Below are 23060 nucleotides of genomic sequence, written 5' to 3' on the forward strand. Positions count from 1 at the left end.
CAATGTTCTATTCTCTATGTTATTCCCATGTCCCCATACACAAGTTTTGACTTCCAGATCTAGCCAGGGAGACTTCCTTCCTCTCATAATCAGTCTCCAGGCTCTTCTAGGCCTCTCTGTTAAATCCCTCAAATCATCCTGAAGAACAGGCATCTGGGCCTCCCACTATGTGGTCCCCCTCAGCTGGCCCCTGCTAGAGCCAGGCCAGTAGCCATCAGGTCAGGGGCCAAGCATGAGGCCCTCATTAGCACAAGACTCCCAGAAGACAGAGCAGCAGTCATCTGGCTGGGAGACTCAGCCAAAACAGGAAGAAAAAAAAAAATCAGGACATAGACTTGGTGCACCATAGACAGGAAAAAGGAGAAAAGTAAACAAAAACAAAGCAAGATTCTATCATTGAAATGCAGCCACGAACTCAGAGATCACCCTTCTTTCTTTCTGATTGGCAATTCAAAAAACACAATCACATGGAGCCTTCAGAACTCACATCTGAAACACATTCTTTCATAGCTTGGGCTTTCACTGACGGATGAAATTATTGTTAAGATATACTACGTGATTTTAGTGGAAAAGATCCAAAGGTTAGGAAAATTCACCACAGTGCAACCTGTTGACTCTTAAACGGGGGAGGAGGAAGGAGTAGAAAGGGATTAATAAAAATGGAAACGTTTCCTAGGCCTTTCCTGGTCAGGAGACCTGAACCAAAACAGTATGATCCCATCTACACCAATCTGCACCTCACACATTACCACAAGCTGCTGGAGGGTCTCCAGTGACAAATAGTATTGGTCTTTTAAAAAAATGCCTTAGGTAGCCAGATTTGAATGAAAAGTCTTTAGAAGTGTCTGGGTCAATGCCCCCAAATTGAGTATGGGCTTGGAAGAGTAAACTGGCCAGTAGTCGGGAAGGAAGGACTCTGCTTCCAGACCTCTCCAGGCCAGCCTTGGGTCTGCAGGAAATGCCAGCCCTTCCCCTGAAGACAGACGCCTGGCCTAGGAGACCACATTAAGAGACTCAGTCTAGAGAACCAAGGCCTGTCTGGAGTGGGATTTGAGAGGTAGAAGGCGAGCACAGGCCCACGAACTGCCAGGTGAGGGAACCTTCTTCTGGCCTTGTAAGCTGAGGCCCCGGGTGCCCACGTGCGACTGAGAGGAGAGTCACTTACTTGTCCAATCGGAAATTACATTCTAGCTAGCGGGGCCTGCAAGCCACAGCGCCAAGCACTCCTGCTCCCTGCGGGGCGGTCCCGCGCAGCCTGCAGTCCCGCCCCGCGCAGGCCACGCCCCCGGAGGCCGAGGCCGCTGTAAGGCGCCTCCCGATTGGTCCTTTAAACCGGATCCACGATTGGCCCGCGCTTGTCGGCCCCACCCCTTCCATCCCAGAGCCGAATGGCTCTTCTCATCAGCACGTCCCAGTGGGACGTGGACCGCCCACTTCCAGGCTCCTCCCCCGCCTTCCCAGGGTTTTCAACTCCAGCGGTGGGGGCGTGGCCTTGTCAGCAGGGGCTGGGCGTGCCCCCCCCCCCACTCCCCGCCACCCGACAATCCCCGAACACTTTACTTTGTGCCAGGCCTTGTTCTTAATGCCTCGCAGGATTTTACTTTTCTAACCCCGCGGCTAACCCACGGCAGGACGGATGGGAATGTGACTGTCTGGGGAGGAACAGACACACCTACCTCATAATCCTCACATCCCTAACTTTTCCAGTTAGCTTCCTAAGCTTAGTTATCCACTCAGAGAGTCCAGAACGCTTATAGCTTTTTCTAAGAAAACAGGAAACATTCCTCCTGCACGCCTATCTATTTTTTAACTAGGTTCCTAGGTTAGGTGCTTGGAGCTGCGGTTCGCAGGCCCCACTAGCTATTATGTAATTTCCGATTGGACAAGTAAGTGACTCTCCTCTCCACGTGGACACCTGGGGCCTCCGCTTGCAAGACCAGGAAGAAGATACTTGAGATTTCCCGATTTAGCAGTCTTGAGTCCAAAAGCTTTAGCTTCCCAAAAAGGAAACTGAGGCTCGGGTAAGAATGCATCCTTCCCAGCACACACTAGATGTGTGAGAAGTAATTGACATTATTTCACTGAGGCACTCTTGTGTGTCACAAATGTGTTAAGATGGTCCGCTATCTATAGATTAACCCCCAAAGTAAGCAGATGCTCTTAACTTGGACCTGGGTTCAGGGAGGATGTGATATTGAGTATAAGAGTGTTAAAAGTAGAGCCTAATGAGTAAGTGATTAGACTGTGAGGGCTCTGTCTGATTAAATGAATTAATGCTGAAATCTCAGGAGTTTGTCTCAAAAAAAAAAAAAAACTTTTCCCCAAACTCCTTTTGCACACTCCACTTTCACCATGAGATGGCCAGTTTCTGTTGAAGTCATCCAGTTTATGGTGTGCTATTCCAGCAGCAGAAAATGAACTAAATGTTTCAAGATAGTCACTAAGAGCAGATCAGTGTCCTGGATCACTACCAGTGGTCTCTCTCCTCTCTTTCCTCTCTCTCTCCTCTCTCTCTCTCTCTCTCTCTCTCTCTCTCTCTCTCTCTCTCTCTCTCTCTCACTCTCTCTCTCTCTCTCTCTCTCTCTCTCTCTCTCTCCCATTCTTTCTCATACATATGTATATAAGAAAGAAAAAAACTATACATAATATATCCTTTACTCCCTTTTCTCTCATATACATACATGTATACATATATGTGTGTGTATGTATATATGCATGCAAACATTGTCCATACACCTCTGATTTCTATGACTGAAGAAAAGCTATATGTAATCATACTTTGAAAAGCAGTTGATATTATCCATCCATACATACCCCATACCAGAACACAGCAGATATCTGGTGTATCCTCTTTCCTCCTTCCCAACTCTACCTAAAGGATTACTATGTTACATTTAGTTATAGGACTTGGTTTTGGAAAGTCTAAACACTACACAGGGTCATGGCCAGGCAGCCTAAGGATCCTGCAGCGTCATTAAAAAACTAAACACTGCCAGTCACACCACTGAAGCAGCATATTAGAATTAAGCAAGACAGAAAAGACTGGATTGTGAAACCCAAGGGCCAGATGAACTAGAAATTTATGCAATTTCCTTTCTGCTCAGAAATACTTCTTTGAACTTCTAGAGGACAGAGAGAAGACCTAAGGCTCTGTCCATACTTAGAAGGGCCCTGTGAATCTCTAACCACATTCTCTTAAGCAGTCACTTTTTATCAACACCCTTTCTCACCAGAGAAAGGAAATTTTCCCCCAAAGAGTCCCAAAGTCATGGCAAAAAAACCTAGGTATCATGCATTCATTATTCACTTACAAATTCATACACAATGTTCTCATTCATTTAACAAAGATTTATTTAATGCCTACTCTCAAGGTACAAAAGAAATAGTGCTGTGATGATCATATATTTATCCTTTCAGGGATGAACAGATAGTAAGTGTTCAATACTGCTGTGTCTCCTGCCCAGTTCTATTTCCTAGGTTAGAAGCCTTTAGAGGGCAAGGCTCTGCTTTCTACATTGTAATGTCAGTAACTAGCAGGTTTCTAAAACTGCAGGAAGTCACTTAAAAGTAAATAATTATGCTGGTGATATCCCTTACCTGCCAAATGGTTCTTCCATTATGTTCAGATTTGTTTTCTCCTTTCTTCCATAATTTATAGTCTCCCTTAAATTTGATACTCTTGCAGACACAGGCAAAAATGCATACATAATCTCTGTATCCCAAATCCAAATCATCACATCATGAGGAAAACTACGGACCTAGTTCAGTGGCACCTCAACTAATAATCAAAAAGGGAAAATCACTGAGAAGAAAGTTAACCGAGACCTCCACCACAGCCATTACCTAGCCACATTATATTTACAGAATCATTAGTTTGTTCAACTTCTATCTCTAAAGGGGACTCCTCAGCTCATTTCCAAACGTTAAAAAAAAAAGTTCCAGCTTAATTTTTACTTACCTATTTTTTCCCTTACTTTCTGCCTATCTGCCTGTGACTTCTTTCACCCCTCCACTCAACAAGTATTTACTTAGTGGTGAGTAGTTGCTAAGCACCCACCTAGAGATGGATACCATGCTAAAAGCAGATTGAATACTATGGGTCCCTTGGTGCTGGTGAGAAGAAGAGAAGACAATGTCGTAGGAGAGGTGAGATTGCCCTAATATTTGCTAAGCACTGCATTTTGGATCTTCACATACAGCATCTCAGTCATTCCTTCCAACCACCCACGAGTTGGTGGGGATGATTACTGTAGAACAGAGGCTCACACTGGTTGAGCAATTTGCCTATCGTCATCTGCCACAAGATACTACAAGTCACACTGCTGAAGATGAGATTTTGTCTGAGAAGCTGAGATGGGCAGCTCATTCTGAAGGCCCTGAGTAAAAGTAACTCTTAATAATCCTGCAGGCTTGGACTACCAGCACCAGTTTTCTTCTTCAAGTTTGAACTACTCTCCAATTACCAGTTCCAAGTTCTCCTCTGGAACCAGTTCTACACTATCCACATTTTTCCTACCACCATCCCACCACTAGATGGTTATCCTACAACTAGTTGGCCATGAGTCATTTTATTTCTATTTTATTTTATTATCTTTAAGTAGTTGTATCACTGAGTTGCCATTTAACAAAGCAGTCTATGAATACAATGAATCTTGGTCAATGTCAACCCTTTCAACATTCAGGAGTGGTTTTACTCAAAACCACTAACTATGTTAAAAAAAAAAACAAACCATGGCAACCATATATAACCCTGAAACTCCAACCTATGTCATGTCATATGTCTTGAAATGAGGCAGCGATGACAGAGGCAAGTTGAAATCCAAGATATGATGACAAGGCAGAACTGTAGCTTGTGCTTTCAAAGGGGAGATGAGAATCCTGCCACAACAGTCAAGGCTGCAGATGCTGAGTCAAAAAAGATGCCATCAGCATCTACACAGCATGCAGACTTGAGGTGACAGGCCTCAGCCATGAAACTCTAGATTCATAACATTCGCAAAGAGTAGACTGATTCCAACTGGCCTGTGTAGGACCAGGGCTGCAATGCAAAGAAGACACTGACATGGACTTACTTCCAGGTCTTCCAAAATCCCCTTCTCACCTGCCAAGTTGTTCTCCAAGATACCAGATAAGGAGTTAATGTAGCTGAAATGTAGCCTTGTACCTAAGAAACTGCCTGGCTCTACCAGGGATGGCAACTTTCTCTAATTCACACAAAGCACAGACTAGAACAGTGTAGCTTGGCCTTCCTAACATGAACCATACACACATAGATGCATACACAGGTAACTACATAGACACAGCCACAACCACACATGGGCACAAAGGAACAGAGGTAGAGATCCATATTTGTATGCATGTAATGTAGGCCCAGATACATTCAGGTATATTGATTTTTTATCATGACAAATAGCTAAGTCTGAATACTTTATAAAGTACCACAACATGGCAGTAGAATAGAAGAGGAATTAGCTACATGGAGAAGAGGGTAAGTGCATGGAATGACCTTGCTTTGTAACAATCCGCTCTCAAGAAATCTAACTCACTCCAGGAAAGCATTAATCCTCTAGAGCATAGTATCCCTTGTGACTACCTGTCTCCCACTAGGCCAAACCTTAAAGGCTAAACAACCTGTCAGACCACTATGCTGGGTAGGGAGCTTCCTCAACAAAAACCCTTTAGAACATATTCATACTGCAGTTAAACTATTGCAATAGAGCACACACACACACACACACACACACACACACACACACACACACACACCTAAATGAATTCAAATACAAATTAACCAGAATAAACCTCACAGAGACTTAGACACAGACACAAGTATAGGTAATATAGATATATGGTTATACTGACACACATACACACACTTACATATACATACTTACACATACAGTCACATACTTATTTATATACCACACATATATAGAGACACTCACATATACACATACAAACACATAGACATAAGACATCATACATACACATATACACATAAACAGACTGAGACACATACATGCATACATTTGTAAGAACACCTCTACTTTTAACAATTTTCTGATAAATTTGTTACTTATCAAATGTTTCTGAACTCAAGGATAAAGAATCTTTTGCTTCTTTTGAAGATTCCTTTTTTCACTCCTTAACCAATCACAATGTAGACATGACAATGTACAGAAATAACATGATAGTGAGAATACTCAAACATGGGACTGACGTGTCTCTGGATGCCCAGAATAGAGCGCAAATGTTTACAGAACTCTGTGGAGAATTTAAGTGGGGATGACAGAATGGTAGATTTCCAGTGATTTCTATTTGTCTGCAGTAATCTTCTGCTCATAAGAATCAGTGAAGCAATAGGACCAGGGACAAACCAAAGTCAGGTAACGGACTCATGGCTTCCTTCTGTCCTCCAGTGTTCTTATCTACAAAGTGAGAACATTCAGAAAGATTAAGCCTTGCAGAATTTAGAACTTTTCTAAAGTCATACTCTAGCTGTGGCAAAGCAAGAAAGGTCCGAGAGCATAAGATTCTCTATAACTTTTCCCACTGCTATATATCATTTTTTATTTATTATCTAACATCAATAAAATCACAGGATGCCATATAATCAATGATGCCAGATACCAGGCTGAGATAATGTGAGAGTTTCCTTGCTTGTAGGCTAATACTTGGTTATCATTCCTGCTCAAAATCAGTGGACAGCTACCATCACTGATGTTTGAAATCAGCAAACCACCCATAACCCTTTAGAGGAAATATGTGCTCATCTGTTGTCTGAGAAATTCCCAGTGACACCTTGTAGCAAAGTCAAATAAGATATTACCAGCAGCAAAATTATCCCAACATTTCAGAGAAATTTTCGAAAAGCAGTAGTGTAACAGTGCAGCATCATTTAAAGAAATTCTCTTTTATGAATATGTGTGTGGTATGTGGTGTGTACTGAAGCTCAAACTCAAGGTCTCATGCTCTTGTTTGGCTGGTTTGTTCTTCTGCTCAAAGCCCCTAAGCATTAAATTGTGCTCTGGGGTAGCCAACACAGATGCTGTGTATTATTCTAAAACTTGGGAATGTGATGTACATCCAGCCCACAGATAATAGGTGAATTTTAGGACTTCTTTTACATGCCTTCAATTTTTTCTCTTATCCTTCGAGGTGCTTTGCAGTTTCTTAATATCTCAAAGGAGAAGGCAGCTCCAGATGCTCACTTTGTGTTTCCCAGTTCTTATAACTTAATATTTAAAAGGAGGTTTGATGGGAGGAAAGCTTGCTTCTTTTGAGCTTCTTTCCTGGTTCTAATTTCTGAGTCTGAGCCTTTCAATATTATTTTCAAATTCTCACTCTCCTCATTCATCTAGTCTACCTCAAAACTCCTATCTCAACCAAGAAGAGCTAAGAGTGGTGGTGTGTCTAGCATCTCAGCTATGCAAGAAGCATAAATAGGAGGGTTATAGTCCAAGCCATAGTCATCCCAGCCTGGGAAAATATGAGACCCTGTTTAAAAAAATTATTAAAGCAGAAAAAGCTAAGGGCTAACTGAAATGCTAGAATGCTTACCTGGTAAGCATAAGGCCCCAAGTTCAACCCCCAGTACTGGGACAGAAAGGAAGGAAGGAATGGGGGGAAGGGAAAAGGGAAGAAGGGAAGACAAAAATGTAGGCCCCAATATTGAAAATGTATTAAGAATTCCAAGATGTTGGTAACTAGCAGAGCACTAAGCCAAGCTCCGTATCCTTCCACTCATGTCTCACACCCCCACACATGACCACATTGAACATATGTACCTACTAGCCTGTGTTCGCTTAAATTAGTAAGCAGTATGCTGACACTTAAACTAGACCTTTTTGACCTGGAAGGCCATGGGTAGAATTCGTGTGCAACCCCGCGTAGGAATGTGGTGGTCTCTCAGGCTGACACAGAGTAAAACAGACATGATGTTCAGATCATCCAGGTTGTGTTGGCACTACCTCCCTGCCTGCCTTACAGAGAAGCTGTGGAGCCATGTGAAAGTTGAAGGGGAGGACAGCAGAGACTCACAGGGAAAAGACTCCACCTTGAAGCCTGTTGCTTCGTTCCTGGTGTAACTCAGGCACACTGGAGAAAACACCTAGAATGTGAAGAAATGGAAGAGTTTAGGAGATTGGGTATGATTGCCCTACAGACCAGAAGAATCGTGGCTGTCATTGAGTGTGTGAGAGGAAGGAGAACTAGCCAGTTCATCATACTGTAACACAGTGTCTTGCCTAGTGCCTAGGATATAGTTAAAGTTCAACAAATACTAGTGGAGCAATTAATTAAATTTCTAGGAAAAAGGGGTCTTCGATGTGTTTTGTGAAGCCCCAGTAAGGAAAAGAAATCGGTTTCTGAGAGATAGATAATGACTTTTTTGTGATATTAGAGTTTGAATGATACCTATGAACCTTTTTCTTTAAGTTCTTTCTCAAATAGGGTCTTGTGCTACTGTTGGCGTTGGCCTGGGACTGAGTCCTCCTATCTCTACCTCCTTAACACCTAGGATAATACAAGTGGTCCTTGAGATCAGGACATGCTTACTTTCTTTACCCTCAGATTATGCTAGAACAACATGCTCCAGCCTCTACCTCTGTCTGAGCAACTGGGTTGCTTTTTGAACTAAGGTATCCCCAACATTCTTCATTGACTAGCCTCAAATTACAATCCTCTTACCTCTGGCTCCCATGTTACTAGAATTATAAGCATCTCATTTTAAAAAAATAGAGGGTGGCCGTGAGTTTGGCTTAGTGATAGAGTGCTTGCCTAGCATGCACTACCACATACATAGAAAAAAGAAAAGGCCAAAAGTGGTGCTGAGGCTCAAGTGGTAGAGCTCTAGTCTTGAGAAAAAACCCAAGGACAGTGCTCAGGCCCTGAGCTCAAGCCCAGGACTGGCAATAAAAAAAAATAATAAAAAAATATATATGTATAAATAGAAGGACAAAGAGCAACCTAATGGAGCAGTTATACTCACTGGATTCTTGAAAGTGGGAATGGGTGGGAAAAACTGGGAGAGTGTGAGGGAAGGGCTAACACAGTCTAGTTTATGTATTTGTAACCCTTTATAATACCAGTTTTTTAAAAAACAAATATACCCAGCATACCTTTTGACTTTTGTATATAAGGAAGTTTTCTAGCTTCCAAATGGACCAGATTTCTAAGATACAACCTTCATAAATGTACTTGAGCATACTGGTCGCAAAAATAATCTCCAAATGTATCTTTTAGAATGGCTCATGGTAAAGATTTTTATGCTGATGGAGAAAATCCAATTGATTGTCAGTAGTAGCTATTTTTCTTTTAGTAAGAAATGATGCTAGGATCACTTCCTGATTGTTGCCATGAATACAGGAATGTCCTTTATCTAGCCTTCCAAACTGTATTGATGGTTCCACTATGAATGCACACATTTCTATCCAAGCCAGAATTGTTGAGTAAGGGTAACATTCATGCTTCAGTGTGAGGCCAATGAATTGGAACTGAGTTCACCTAAGCTTACATCTATGACCAGACCAATGCTTAATTCTTACACATCGAAGCATTGTTATCCCTTGATTAGAACAATTATTTGAAACACAGTGTCATTCAGTTCAAATTAAGTCTGAAGTTGTTGGGTTTTGAGGATGAGTTGTGCAATCTTCTGGGGCTTAGATACTATAAATATAATATCCAAGCTCCAGTGGGCCATCCTAGATGTCTGATTTACCAGGCTTATAGACCTCTGTGGGGACAGAACTCAGAATAAATCTGTCATGATAGCAATGATGAATTACATTACTTCATAGCAATGGTAACCTTTGGAGGCAGAAGTTCAGACAGGTTGAGAAATGGAAAATGAGGACATGAGGGGACAATTCCATTAGCAGTAATCTAAAGACAAGGCCAAAAGGGGGTTCATTCAGTACTACATTCAAGAAAGGGCAGTGGATAAGGCAGTGCAACTTGGAAGAGGAAAGATTAAACATCTGCAATTGTTTCCTCTTTCTTCCTCCTAAGGAGTTCATTAATGTACACTTAAGGCTGTGCCAGTTAATTAGTAATGGACTTGATCATTTAAAATAAAGGCAAAGACAATTACTTTTTATAAAATTTCCATTTCCTCTATCTATATTTGTATACCTTTATTTTGATCACATTTCAAATCTCAGTATCCAAAGACACCATGTTTTATATAAAATCCAAGGACCACTCTAGTGTTATTCAGGTTTTAAAGTATGTCTGTGTATCCATCCCCCATGTTGTGAAATGGTTCATGGCTAACCCCACAGTGCTGAAAAGGTGTTCAAAAGTCCAGATCCATTTATTTATTTTGATGCTCTACTCTTTTCTTGGTTCAGTTATTCACAAATGCTGATCCACATACTGCACACTCTATTTTGCCTAAATATACTTCCTCAGCTGTCCCTCCCAGTAAGTAGGCAACTTTTCCTGCCCCTCATGGATTTATTTTCCTTCAGAAAACAGATTTCTGTCACTGAAATAACAATTGCTACCTTTTGCCAAACCGTTATGATGTACTGACTGAATTTAATTTTATTTAATCTTACAACAATCCTATGAGGTAAATGCTATTTTCCTTTCTATTGACCAATGACAAATACATTGGTCAAAAACAAACACACCAACCATGTGTGGTACCATGTACCCTGCTCTCCGTGACACCACCCCAGCATGCATACATGTTTATGTTTCATTGTGACTGGTAGAGTACATCATTTAGCAGGGAGTTCAATAGCACTCACTGTCTAAGTGACCTCACTTAAGTGGAAGTTAAACTCACTGGCTTCCCTTCCTTTCCAGCCACGGATTATCAGCAGAGGGAATGTATTTTGCCAGATAGGAATAACAACAACCATAACAAATTCTGACAAATTTCCCCCTCTGGAAATTTTTCCCAGGCCACCCAAAGTTGTAGCTCCAAGTGTTTGTTTGTACGTTTCCCATGAAACTCTTTCCTGAGGGAATGATCATCTCCCTTATGGGACTCCAGGGAATCTGTTACTAAGACGGAGATGGGTCTTCTGGGTGCAGATAAAGAAAGATAACACTACAGAAAACTGCATGGAACTGGAGGGCACTTAGAGAAATAGCAAGCAGAAAAATAAACATTACATGCTTTATCTCATATGTGGAAGCTAAAAAACAAAGTTAGCCTGAACATATAATAGTGATTATTAATAGGACAAGTGAAAGAGGATAGAGACTAGACAGTGACTAATAAGTATTAAAACATAGATAGAAGTAATAAGTCACTGTGCTCCATAGCCCAGTGGTAGGAACTAGTCTACAATGAGTAGGTATAGATTTTATGAATAACTATAAGAAAGGTAGATGTTGATTACTCTGAATATGGATGCAGTAATAGAAAGGAGATAGAAATGTTAATTGCCCTGGTTTAATCAGTCGTCATTGTATACTTCTGTTCAAATATCAAACTCTACCCACAAAATGTACAATTACATGCTAGTCAAGAACAATTTAGTATTTAAGGAGATGGAAATGCTAATTATATTGATTTGATTGTTTCATGCTTTAGCCATATATCAGTTTATCACAACGCTCTCCATAAACATGCACGATTACAATAACAATAATGAATAACAAGTAAAAGATCACAGACTTACGGAGTCAGAACCAAGGATAGCTTTTCTATATTTCTTATTCCTTAAGTCTCCATAGAAACCCCTTCTCCAAGAAATCTTTCTGTCTGAATATTTGATCTCTTTAACCCTTACAGCTAGAACCACAGCACAACAGAAGATTTGCCAGCAAGAGGAAGAGGTATGACATGTTAATTTACATTCTCTCAAACAAGTTCTTATTTGTGGTCTCTAATACGCCAGAAACTTCTGAGGAGAAGTAGGCAGAACACCTCTAGGCCAGGGACAAAGGTGCCATGTGTAAGGAGAGAATCACAGTGAAGTGACATTTAGGTGTGACTCTGAAATAAGAATAGGAATTTTCTGAGAGAAGGTGAGAAAGGTGGTATATAAAGGGTCTGAAATAGAAGTGTGAACAGCCATGATGTGTTTGCCAAACAGCAGGACTTTGAGTGTGAATGGACTGGAATGAACTTGAATTGTGGGATGGATTTCAGCTTGGTATGAGACAGAAAACTTAAATGTAGGCTATGAGATTTTGACTTTCTCTTGTCTTTCATGTTTTGAATAACTTACTACAGTTCCTCTATTACATTATAAGAAGAAATAAAAAATAAAAGCTAGAAAGGATAAGTGTTAGAAATGAAAAACACATAACTATGAGTAATTCAGCTTCCAAAGACAGAAATGCTAAACATACTTAAACCAAAATTTAATTGAAGACTTATGGAACAAAAGGTTTTGGAAGCAATGTGAAGAAAGTGAAATACATGAAAGAAAATGCTTTGTCTTTCTTTAAAACAAATTCCAAGAAAAGAACCCCAAGAGAGAGACTGCCTGTTGTATTATTACTGCACAACACTGACTTAATTAGAATCCTTACTTCATCACATATTTCACTGTGTCAGTCTTTTGTTTTATAAATAATAACATAAATACTGTTATTTATAGAAGCTGCCACCAAAACTTAAAACCAGAAAATGGCACTATGTCTACCATGTGCCCATCTTCTTTCCTTATATCCCCACTCCAATTAAATACTATTTTTTGTGTGTGGGGCATGGGGCTTGAACTTAGCCCGGGCACTGTCCCTTCAGCTCAAGGCTGCCTCTCTACCCTTGAGCCAAGCCCCACTTCCCATTTTCTAGAGGTTAATTGAAGATAAGAGTCTCAGGTCCTTTTGTGCCTGGGCTGGCTTTGAACCTTGATCCTCAAATCTCAGCCTCCTGAGAAGCTAGGATTATAAGCGTGAGCCACCGCACCCGGCTCAATTAAATATTTTTTTCTAAGTCTTTGTTTATCCCCTTCATTTATTTCCTTTTTCTTTTTATTCACTTTCAATTCGAGATATCAATTTATTATGTTCTGCCTTTACTTTAATATACAATTTATTGTAGTAACAGTACACTACAACATGCCTATTTACAATTATGTCAAGTGATTGTTGTATGCATGCAGAGACATATATATATATATTCATTACATTATAAAGATTCAATCACTCTGGTGCCAATAACTTTATTTTGCTGCGGATTATTTTCTATATGACTACATGACCATGTCTTTCTCTCTTCTGATGTCAATGAAGATTTAGGTGTTTTCTTAATGCCCCTTTGAATAAAGAAAACTCTGAATTCAGATCTTCTTCAGTTCTTTGAAGTAAGTGCTATTATCTTTAGTTTTCTGTCACTATATGGGCACCCCATGGCATAGCCAAGACAGCAAGCCAATTCCAGGGGAATCTAAATTCTAACCCAGCTCTCCCAACCCTTTGGGAGGCTCAGTTTTCTAACCCAGTATCCTAAAATTCCATGAGCTTTGCCTGGTCCACTTTTGTTTTTCTTTGAGCGTTTTTTATGAGTCAGTGTTAGAGTGAAGAGGGGATTTCCTGAGCTACCTCTGTTTGTAGATGTAAAAACAACGTGCTCAATGAAGCAATTTCATGGGTAGGAGTTAGTTGTACTTATGAACTTTTTTAGACCAACGGGTTGGGTGGGGCTGCACTGACATAGCAATCTGCTTGAGTGGGTTTTCTCTTTTTTCATCAGTGTACTTTGATGTGAGAAATCATGGTAACCTTTAACTTAGTATCAGAGTTATATCACTTCTCAAGCTCTCTCTGAGCCCCAGTAGATCAGTGAAAACTTTGGGTAAATGGCCTTGCTTTTCAACAAAAATAGTTCTTACTTAAGTTATATATACTACCTTAGGTCTTTAGGAGAGATAGAAAATCTAGTATCCAGAACATTCTCCCAGCATAATCATGACTAATCAAAGTTTCATTATTTCCTATGGAAAAATATTTACCCACACCATATTTGGAAACTACAGATTTCATTAAACTAATGCCACAAGATAAGAAGGGCAGAGATGATTGTCTGGTGTGATTTGAAGTTGTTAGGACAGAACTCTCCCTCAAAACCATTTTTCCTTTGTCTGCCACAGAGATCAATGCTCTTCAACTCCCCCATTTGCATGTGGGCTGTCTCCAACCTTGAAAGGAGCTTCAAGAAAAGATGAGATCTAATATGGTTCCCATTAAGAAAAACAATTGGAAACTTTCACAAATGGTTAGTTCTCTGTTCTTTCAAAATCTCATTGATATACATTGTAAAATAGGCTTCTCTAAGAATTACCTAATCTTCTGTGGACCCATTGTGTGACATGTTATTTACTATTGCTAAAGGCCAGACTCAAGAAACCTGCTTATATAGACTAGCTCTCCCTTAAAAGCCTCATTATATAATAAAACTTTGGGGCTGTGTGTGTGTGTGTGTGTGTATGTGTGTGTAGTGGTGTCATTCCTGACTGGCAAACCACAGCTGGGGTAAATAATGTCCCCCTGCAGTAATGTCTCAATGCAACAATGTTTAGTAGCATTTATTGCTAGGACTATTCTGCCACTTTTGCATTTTAACTCAGTTGTATTACACGAGTCCAATGAGGTAGGTACAAGTATTATTCTCATTTAGTAGATGAGAAAAGCCAGGTGGAGGACTGGCACAGGTGCAAGTGATGATCCAAGACCTAAGGTTTGCTAAGGTGGTAGTGACATCAGTGAATCAAAAATGGGATATGATGAGGTTCAACTCTATGGAATTTAGATGGACATGGTTTCTGAGGAAAGGACATACACAAATGAAAACATTCTTAGGCATTTTGACATAAAACTTGCTTTAAAAGTAATATGTTGGGTATACTGAGGACCACATGAATTTCAAATTTTTGGTAGATATTATCTTACAGAACTCAGGTAAGATAATACTTATATTCATCAACATATTTAATGCTAGGAGTTGGTTTCCAGATGTTGAAAGACAGGAAGGGAAAAACAGAGGCTATCAATCAACATTCAGATCATTAGAGCAAGAGGAATTGTCAGTGGACAAGGCAAAGAATAGGAGCCATAAATGCAGTGGTATTCCTAGGTAAGTGGAGTCAAATAGTTTTTAGTTTTTATTTTTTTCAAATATTTTTATTGTAATTAATAGAAGGGTTACATTATATTCACCAGCTAGAAGGTGCATTACTTCACATACATTGATACCCTTTCTCATGTCATGGTCCCCATTTCCCTCCCCCCCCTCATCTTGATTTCCCCCCTTCCCTATCCAATTTCAAATAACTAATTAAGCATATATGAAATATATCAGATAACAAGGTGAAATTGTTATGGGGTCAAGAGGAGGCGATCCACACCCCTCCAGGTGGGGATTCCACGTCCCACCAGAGTCCACCACACAGAGACAGTCTCATATAGAAAGGTGAATTTACTGGGGAAATAGATGGTGAACTGACCAGCCAGGGACACAGTGCAGACTCGGGAGCTGACACTGTGACCCAGAGCGGCTCTCACGCAGGGTTTTTAAGGGCAAAATCCATGCCGTCGAACCTGGCCGCACAGGTGGCCAATAGGATAGTCCCATACACAGAGGAACCATTACCAGCTCCGGCCATGCGCAGGTAGCCAATAGGGTCACAGTCCAGTGTTCGAATTTACCTATCACCTTAGTCGGAATTGGCTCGCAAATTGGAAAGGTCTCCACACAAAGCAGGGCCCCTCCACACAAAGCAGGGCCCCTCCCCACCCAAGCAGATATCCCTCCTCATGGGGGTGGGGAGAAGGTCAAGGTTGCCCCTCCCTAAAAGGGCAAAGGTGGCTGGGCTGTACCACATATCCCTCCTCATTGAGGGGGTGGGGAGGTCAAGGTGGCTGGGCTGTACCATTGTCGACCTTCCACAATGGGGGGGAGGACTCAGGCATTCTGGATGGCACCAGTCCCTGCTCCCCTTAACACTCCCTGCTCCCCTCAACAAAATATTGTAACAATATGAGATAACTAAGGGACAGCAAAAGAGATGAGAGATAACATAGTACATTAAGGACAACAATCACTCATTATATGGCTTTTGTTTCTATATCCTGGAGTATTTTTTTTAACTTTTAAAATGAACTGCCATTTAAAAAATGCCTCTCTGTCTAGGATAAAACCTAGAGGTTGGTGGAGTTACCTCTTCATGATAGAAACAGAATCTTTTTTTTAATGTGTACTTTCATATTGGTGATTTTCTTTTTAAAATGTAAACCACTATTGTTTTAAGTAAAAATTTAACCCAAAAGTTGCACATTAATATTATACACAAACCGAAACATAATGACTTTTAGCACAGTGCATAGGTGCTTATATAAACTCAAAGTTACACAGTCAAAACAATTTGTTTAACATATGAAAGTTCTGAAAAACATAAAAGCATCAATACTTTCTATAAAGCTACAGTTAAAACATCAACTTGCTACAAGCATATGAAAACATCAAGTGCTTAGAAACAGAATCTTTTCACATGGTGGCTCTTTTTATTTGTACAAACATGACATAGTGAGTAGCCCTGGAAAAAGACACTGTCTTTTTCCATGGCTTAGGCAGCTTGCTTCCCTTGATATACATGGTGGATTCATTTGGACAGAGGGTGGCATATTTGCCTAGAATTCCAGAAGGCTCTGGGTAATAGGTCTTGAGATTCGGTTTTGCATAATATTCCAATTTATTATGCTTTTCCCCCAATGATTGCTTTTTCCACTGTACTATGCTCTTTAGAGATTCCATAGAAAAAGTCTCCTGGGGAAAGAGATACCATGGTTGGCTAACAGGACTACCCATGAGGACATTTTTGAACCTAGATTTATGATCTAGGTTCTATACCAGTGTATACATGGTCACTAAAGGAGAATCATTTCAGCTTAATGTACAGCCTGGATATTCCTTCGGTAGGCATACAGGGAGGACTATTGGAGACACCTCAGTGGCCTAGAATAGCACAGGGGAAGTGATATTGTCCTTTCTTTAAAAAAAAAAATGCCTTGCAGCATTGAAGGAGCCTAAAACAGGAAAAGTGTGTCTGAGCAGAGTTGAAGAATGCACTTAAAAGAGCTGAGCATGGTGGCCGATCCCAGGTATCAATCTCAGAAGCTAAAACCACTGAAAATAGACCTGCTGGTACACAGAGCAGTCTCTTCCATTCTTCCCTTGAGAGGCAATATTCTGCTTTGACATTAGTGAAGCAATTCCCAGGGGAAAACAATAGAGAGAGGGGAGCCAGAGATAAGCTAATCTTGTCTGTAAATACCTAGAATGAGGTCTCAACTTGAGAGTATTTGTGAAGTGGGTCATGTGGTTGTGAGAACAAAGAAGGTAAACTTACAATCTTCCTACTCCCACTATTTGAACACTCATGAGGCCTATTGTTTCACATGTTTCCTGACACATAGAAGATGGTCCATATGTGGTAACCATTCAGTATCATATATTCTATTGGTTAAAACACTATTTTTTTTGTTTTTACTACAAGAGAAAGACTCCTGGTAAGAAATCAAGGAATGGTTCCAACAGCCACCTGGGTTTTGAATGTCATTCTGTTAGTGAACTCTGTGCAGGGCAAAAAGAGGTATTGTTTGAGATAAGGAAGGAAAGCACACTGTAAACGGCACCAACAATAACTGCCAACAATCTTTCCTGCAGCTGGAACCTGACAGACAAGGAAGGCTTACTCTTTACCACTGCAATGACTACTCTCCAGGATCCTGATTCATGGTAGTATGTGACTGTTTTTGCTCACTTTTAGCCTCTCCCACACCCATCTCAACCCTGGGGGACTCCACGAAGGGAGAAAACAGTTACTTTTACACAGGGGCAAGGTGGTAATTCTATGGATTTATTATCATTTTCCTCTTTTTTTCTTCTTTTACCTTCTCTGTCTATCTTTTATTATCCTTCTTTACCTTTTTCTTCCATAATTCCCATCTGTAAAACCTTAAGAGTATTTCCTAGCTAGTCCCACAGACAATGACATTGTGCCTTTGGGAAGCTCAGGACATCAAGTATGTAACCACAAATATCACAATGAAAGTCATCATGGGTCCAGCTCAGAGGAGTCCTGTGGTGAAGAAACCATTTACTTCTGTTCCTTGCATTTTTGCTTCCCAGTCTAATCATGTTCAATTATTTTTCATAATACTTATTAATATCGCTCAGCATGAGGGCTCAAAGGTTTTGGATCCTTTTATTCCCAGAGGAGGGAAAGGTTCGGAGGCATGGGGGTACAAAAGAACTTTGACTAATAGGGGTATGGTTGGAGTATACTGAGGGAATATACCAGAGAGGTTTGTTGTGGCTCGTGTGTATGTATAAGAATCACCAGGAATCAGCTGAGGAAAACATCTTGAAATGTCATCTCAAAGTTACTACGTAGGGAGTATGGGAGCTGATTATACTCTCCCAAATTACCACATGCTTCTCTTATACAGGGAGGGTGGACTGAAAGTTTGTGGAAGCCTGCACGTGAATTTAAGGAGGAGACCTCAGTTGTAAGCAAGGCATTGGAATTTGCTTCCCATAGTGTGTCTCAATTTTTTGGCACACCATATTATTGATTAGGATGCTTCAGAAAAACAGAACCAATAGGAAATGGTATATATATATATATACATACATGTGTAATAAATATGTTACACATATATTTTATATATGCAAACATACAGGTATTATATAATAGACACATAATAATATATTACATGTTATAGATACTATATGTAGGACTATAATATAAAGAGATTTATTAAGAAATTTGGCTCACTTGCTTATAGGGACCCCAAAGCCTCATGATATGTGGTTTATAAGCCAGAAACCTAGAAAGAGACAGTGGTATAATTAAAAGACTTAGTCTGAGTCCAACAGTCTAAGATCAAGTGGCAGGATGTAGGTATCCCCTCTAATTCCAGGTGCTCTCGTATTCCATGCAAGGGAAGAAGGAGAGTTCTCTCTCTGTTTCTTTCTCTCTCTCTCTCTTTCTCCCTCCCTCCTCCTCTCTCTCCCCTTCCCTCTCTCTCTCCCTCCCTCCCTCCCTCCCTACCACCCCCCCCCTCTTTCTCCTCTCAAGAGGGAGAAAAATTTCCCTTTCCTCTGCCTTTTTCTGCTAGTTGGGTCCTCCACAGATTGGATGGTGCTAACTCACATTGATGAGAATAGCTTTTCTTTATTCAATCTACTGATTAAAAAGCAAATCTCTTCTGGAGGTATTCTTAAAGACACAGTCAGAAGTGAAAGTATTATCGGCTATCTAGTCATCACTTTTCCCGACTGAATTCATATGAAAATTAACAATTGTGGGACACATAGAAAATGTTCATATATATTTAAAAATAAAATACACTGAGATAAATGGGGAAATGGAGATGTGACTCAAGTGGTAGAGGACCAGTCTAGAGTGAAAAAGCCCAGCAAAACCATGAGGCCTAAGTTCAAGCCCCCATACTGGTACAAAAAAAATAATGAAAGTAAAGAAAAGAAAAAGGAAGTAAATGGTGGAGAATACTTGGTCCCAGGTTAGAGAAAACAGGATCTCAAACCATCTGTGTCACCATAATGTACTCTAGTGTACTTAGAAAGCATAGCCATAGGTGGCAGGGCGTAAAGGGAGAATTTCATCAGGTAAATAAGTTAAACTAGCGAAAAGGGCTCTTGAAGGCTTTCACTGAGACCCAGGAAAATAACAGAAAATGCTGTTCCTTTTAGTTTTATTACCTGGCCCTTAATCCAACCATTTTTAGCATGTGTTTCTATTCTGCCTAGAACCATTCCCTCGAGAATACCTAGTTTTCATCTTGCTGTTGCCTGGTCTTCCTCAATAACTTAAATATTATTTTTCTAAGAACGTTGACTCTAAGTTCCTCAAAATCAAGTCTTCTTTCTCCCATCTTCCTATGTATATTTTCCTCCATGATATTCATTGCCGTTTATAGTGATGTGTCTGTGTTATCATCTGAACTGCTCTAACTAGACTTTTTTTCTCCCTGTTACTGGGGCTTGAACTCAGGGCCTGGTTGCTGTCCTTGAGCTTCTATTGCTCAAGGCTATTACTGTACCACTTGAACCACAGCTTCATTTTTTTAAAAAAATTTCTTGTAGGTAAGAGTCACACAGACTTTCCTGCTGAGACTGGCTTCAAACCATGATCCTCAGATTTCAACCTCCTGAGTAGCTAGGATTACAGGTGTGAGCCACTAGTGCTTGGCTCTAACTAGACTGTTTGTCATGATTATTCCACACCATATATCCACTCAATAGTGCTACAGGCTGAATTCTAGCCATCTTTCAAGGTCCATTTTGACTCTATTTTTCATCAGTTTATATATCTGGAAATAGTTTTAGCCTTCTTCTCTAACAACATGTAAATGAAGTTTTCTAGGTATTTTTAGTGGCTTTGTGAAACAGACAGCTAGGAATTTCTGCTTTCCACTGTTGCTTTCTGAGACGTTGACTTCCTCTCTGCTGATCTATTCATATCGTTACTCTGAGAGCTGTCACGTTCGTATAGTGTGACTCCGCTTGTGGTCATATTTGCTTGGTCTAGGGAGTGGATATTTGAAACCTGAGCTAATGAGTCCAATTCCCTGGAACTTTGAGGTCTGATTTAAAGAGTTGTAGCAACTTGTGTTTAATATACAGTATTTTGGAGCTGTGGAGAATCGTTGTGGAAATCAAAGACCCATAGTAACAGAGAAAAATAAAGTTGTATATAGAGAAAATCAGACTAGTCAGTGTCTTGTCCACACTGTTAGTCAGTCAGCTGTCCAGATCCCTTTGTTCTAGAGCCCAGAAATATTCAGTGTTGGAAATATCTGTGGATATGTCCAGTAAATCCCACATTTGGTCACCCGAATTACAAACTAATTAATATGCATTGACTACTTCTGAGAGCACTTTGGGATGGCATTTGTTACTGGAATCAGTCAAAAGAATAGATAAGATAAATTAATGGGACCTTCCACATTTTAACAGATTTATTCTAAAATATATTGACTTCAAGTTTCCACTGGGAGACATGATTTAATGGGAAGATTATGGGCATTGGAATAAGACTTGGGTTTGAGGCCAACTCCATCTTTTTCTAAGTAAAACCTTTGATTCTGGTAAATTAACTGCAGTACTATGAGTCTTATCTATTAAATGGAGACAATAGTACGCACCTTAGAGATATTTTATCACATGGCCTAATGAATAATGCATTAAAGAATTCAGCACTGAATCTGGCTCAGCCTAAGGCCCTCAGCATCCCCTATTTCACCAAATCCATCACTTAAAATATGCTACATGATTTTATGTACCATTGAGAAAGAAAAGGCTGGTTGATCTACTACATACCATTGATTATATGAGGCATTCTCATTTGAGCTGTTAAAACTATGAAAAAAGGAATGCCTGAGAATTGATGAAAAACAGTATATCGGGCACTGGTGATCTCTATAATACTGTTAAGAATGGGTAACATAATAGCAAATAAGACTGATATTGTTCTTTAAGGTACTTAGGATATAATAATATTAGATTATCAAAAGGATACCAATTAACCTTAGATGCTGAGTTTATCACTTGCAAAGACAGCTAACGCCAAGAACTAAACCAGTAGGGTATACTAGACTTTAAACCCCTTATATGTTGTTAGATCTTATAGCAGTTATATTTTCATGCTCTGCATACAATCCAAAACAAATTGTCTGCTTACAATTAAAATCCTGCTGAGTTTCCAAGAGTGTAGCCCCTAGGGAACTATTTGAACACCACGTCTTATCCACAATGACGCAATTCTACTTTTAAGGGACAATTAAGGGGTTTCCTTGTAAGTCAGGCCAAACTTTCTCCAAAATACATGAAGGAAATGCCTGGAAAAGAAAACCTTTGAGGCTTGTTTTCATACTGTCACTTTAGAAGAACAATTTCCAAAATGGGCCGAATTTTCTTTTTATCAAAGTTGGAAGGCTGGTGCTTTAAAGTCCTTTACTGCCTTTTGATATAACAGAACAAAATCCCGTAGGAAACTTAATGTAACAGTAACCAAATGTCCTTGTTAAGCAGCCATTTATTGGTCTATTAAATCTGATCTGAACTGTGATATTGTGTACTGATATTGTTCAGTATGAGCTTCCCAGGATCATCTATCCCTTTAAGGATGGCTTCCACATCATCTCCAGGCAGGCAAATGTGTTTATATTTTCCTGACCTCGTCTTCCAAAAAGAAGCTAGGGGATCTGCTTCCTTTTCCAAGGAAGACATAGACATAATTCTAGAGAATTACATGTCACAGATGAGGTGGAGGACAAATAATTATCAAGCATTTAATGTAGGCTAGGCACTGTTTTAGAGCATGACGATTCAGAGACAAGTATTTGTTCACTGAGATATCAGTAAGAAAAAGCAGTATGTGCCTCTTGGTAAAGAGAAGAGGAAGAAGACAATTGAATTGATCAACTGTATCGTCAGGTTCCCAGCAAAATAATTACTTTTATAGTTAAGAAACTGTACTAAAGGGACTACTTTCAGTAACAGGGCAGAGCTAAAAGATCAAGATCTTGAGATGTCTTGAGAACACTAACAAACTTTGAAAAGTCATGTCCCTAGGGCCAAGGAGACAGGGAGAGAAATAATGTATTAATCTAAGAACTGGAATCAGAAGCAGCGTCAGTTGGCAAGAGTTGCAGAAGATCACCAAAAGGATCAGAGCAGCTCCCAGACAAAATGTACTAAAGTCAAGGAGTGAGCAGGGCAGGGATGTCTAGCCTTCTTCCCTCATGTGCTCGCATTTTCCACATTTCTATTGGATCTTTCCATTGGCTGAAGCAAAATAGGAGCCAGATTGCAAATGTGAGGCAGAAGATGGATCTTTAAGAAAGGGCAAATAGATCTTGGCCAGAACATCTGGCCTCTGATTTTCTAAGGTGCCCACATATGCACATGCATACATATGTGTGTATGCAGAAACACATACACACCACTCAATAGTTTCAAAAAATCTACCATGTGAATTATGAAGGTGAGAACTACAGGAGAAAATGTACTTGGTGTTGGAGATGAACAGCTGAATAAACAAAGATTGCCACTATCCTCATAGGCC

At 40.1% G+C, this 23060-nt stretch overlaps 1 protein-coding gene across 2 annotated transcripts in view; it reads right to left on the reverse strand.

The window, feature by feature from the left end:
• Positions 1 to 23060, reverse strand: part of Fggy (FGGY carbohydrate kinase domain containing) — a 635483-nt gene that overhangs the window by 362214 nt on the left and 250209 nt on the right. Inside the window, exon 1 of one of the 2 annotated variants that reach the window (XM_090333733.1) lies at positions 1166 to 1249. The exons of the other annotated variant lie outside the window; for it this stretch is intronic. The gene's annotated coding sequence lies outside the window, so the exon portion shown is untranslated. Of the gene's footprint in view, positions 1 to 1165; positions 1250 to 23060 lie in introns of those variants that run through there. 2 annotated transcript variants of the gene reach the window in all.

This window comes from Megascapheus bottae, chromosome 6, assembly GCF_031878675.1.
Source record: "Megascapheus bottae isolate mThoBot1 chromosome 6, mThoBot2.hap1, whole genome shotgun sequence".
Lineage (NCBI taxonomy): Eukaryota > Metazoa > Chordata > Mammalia > Rodentia > Geomyidae > Megascapheus > Megascapheus bottae.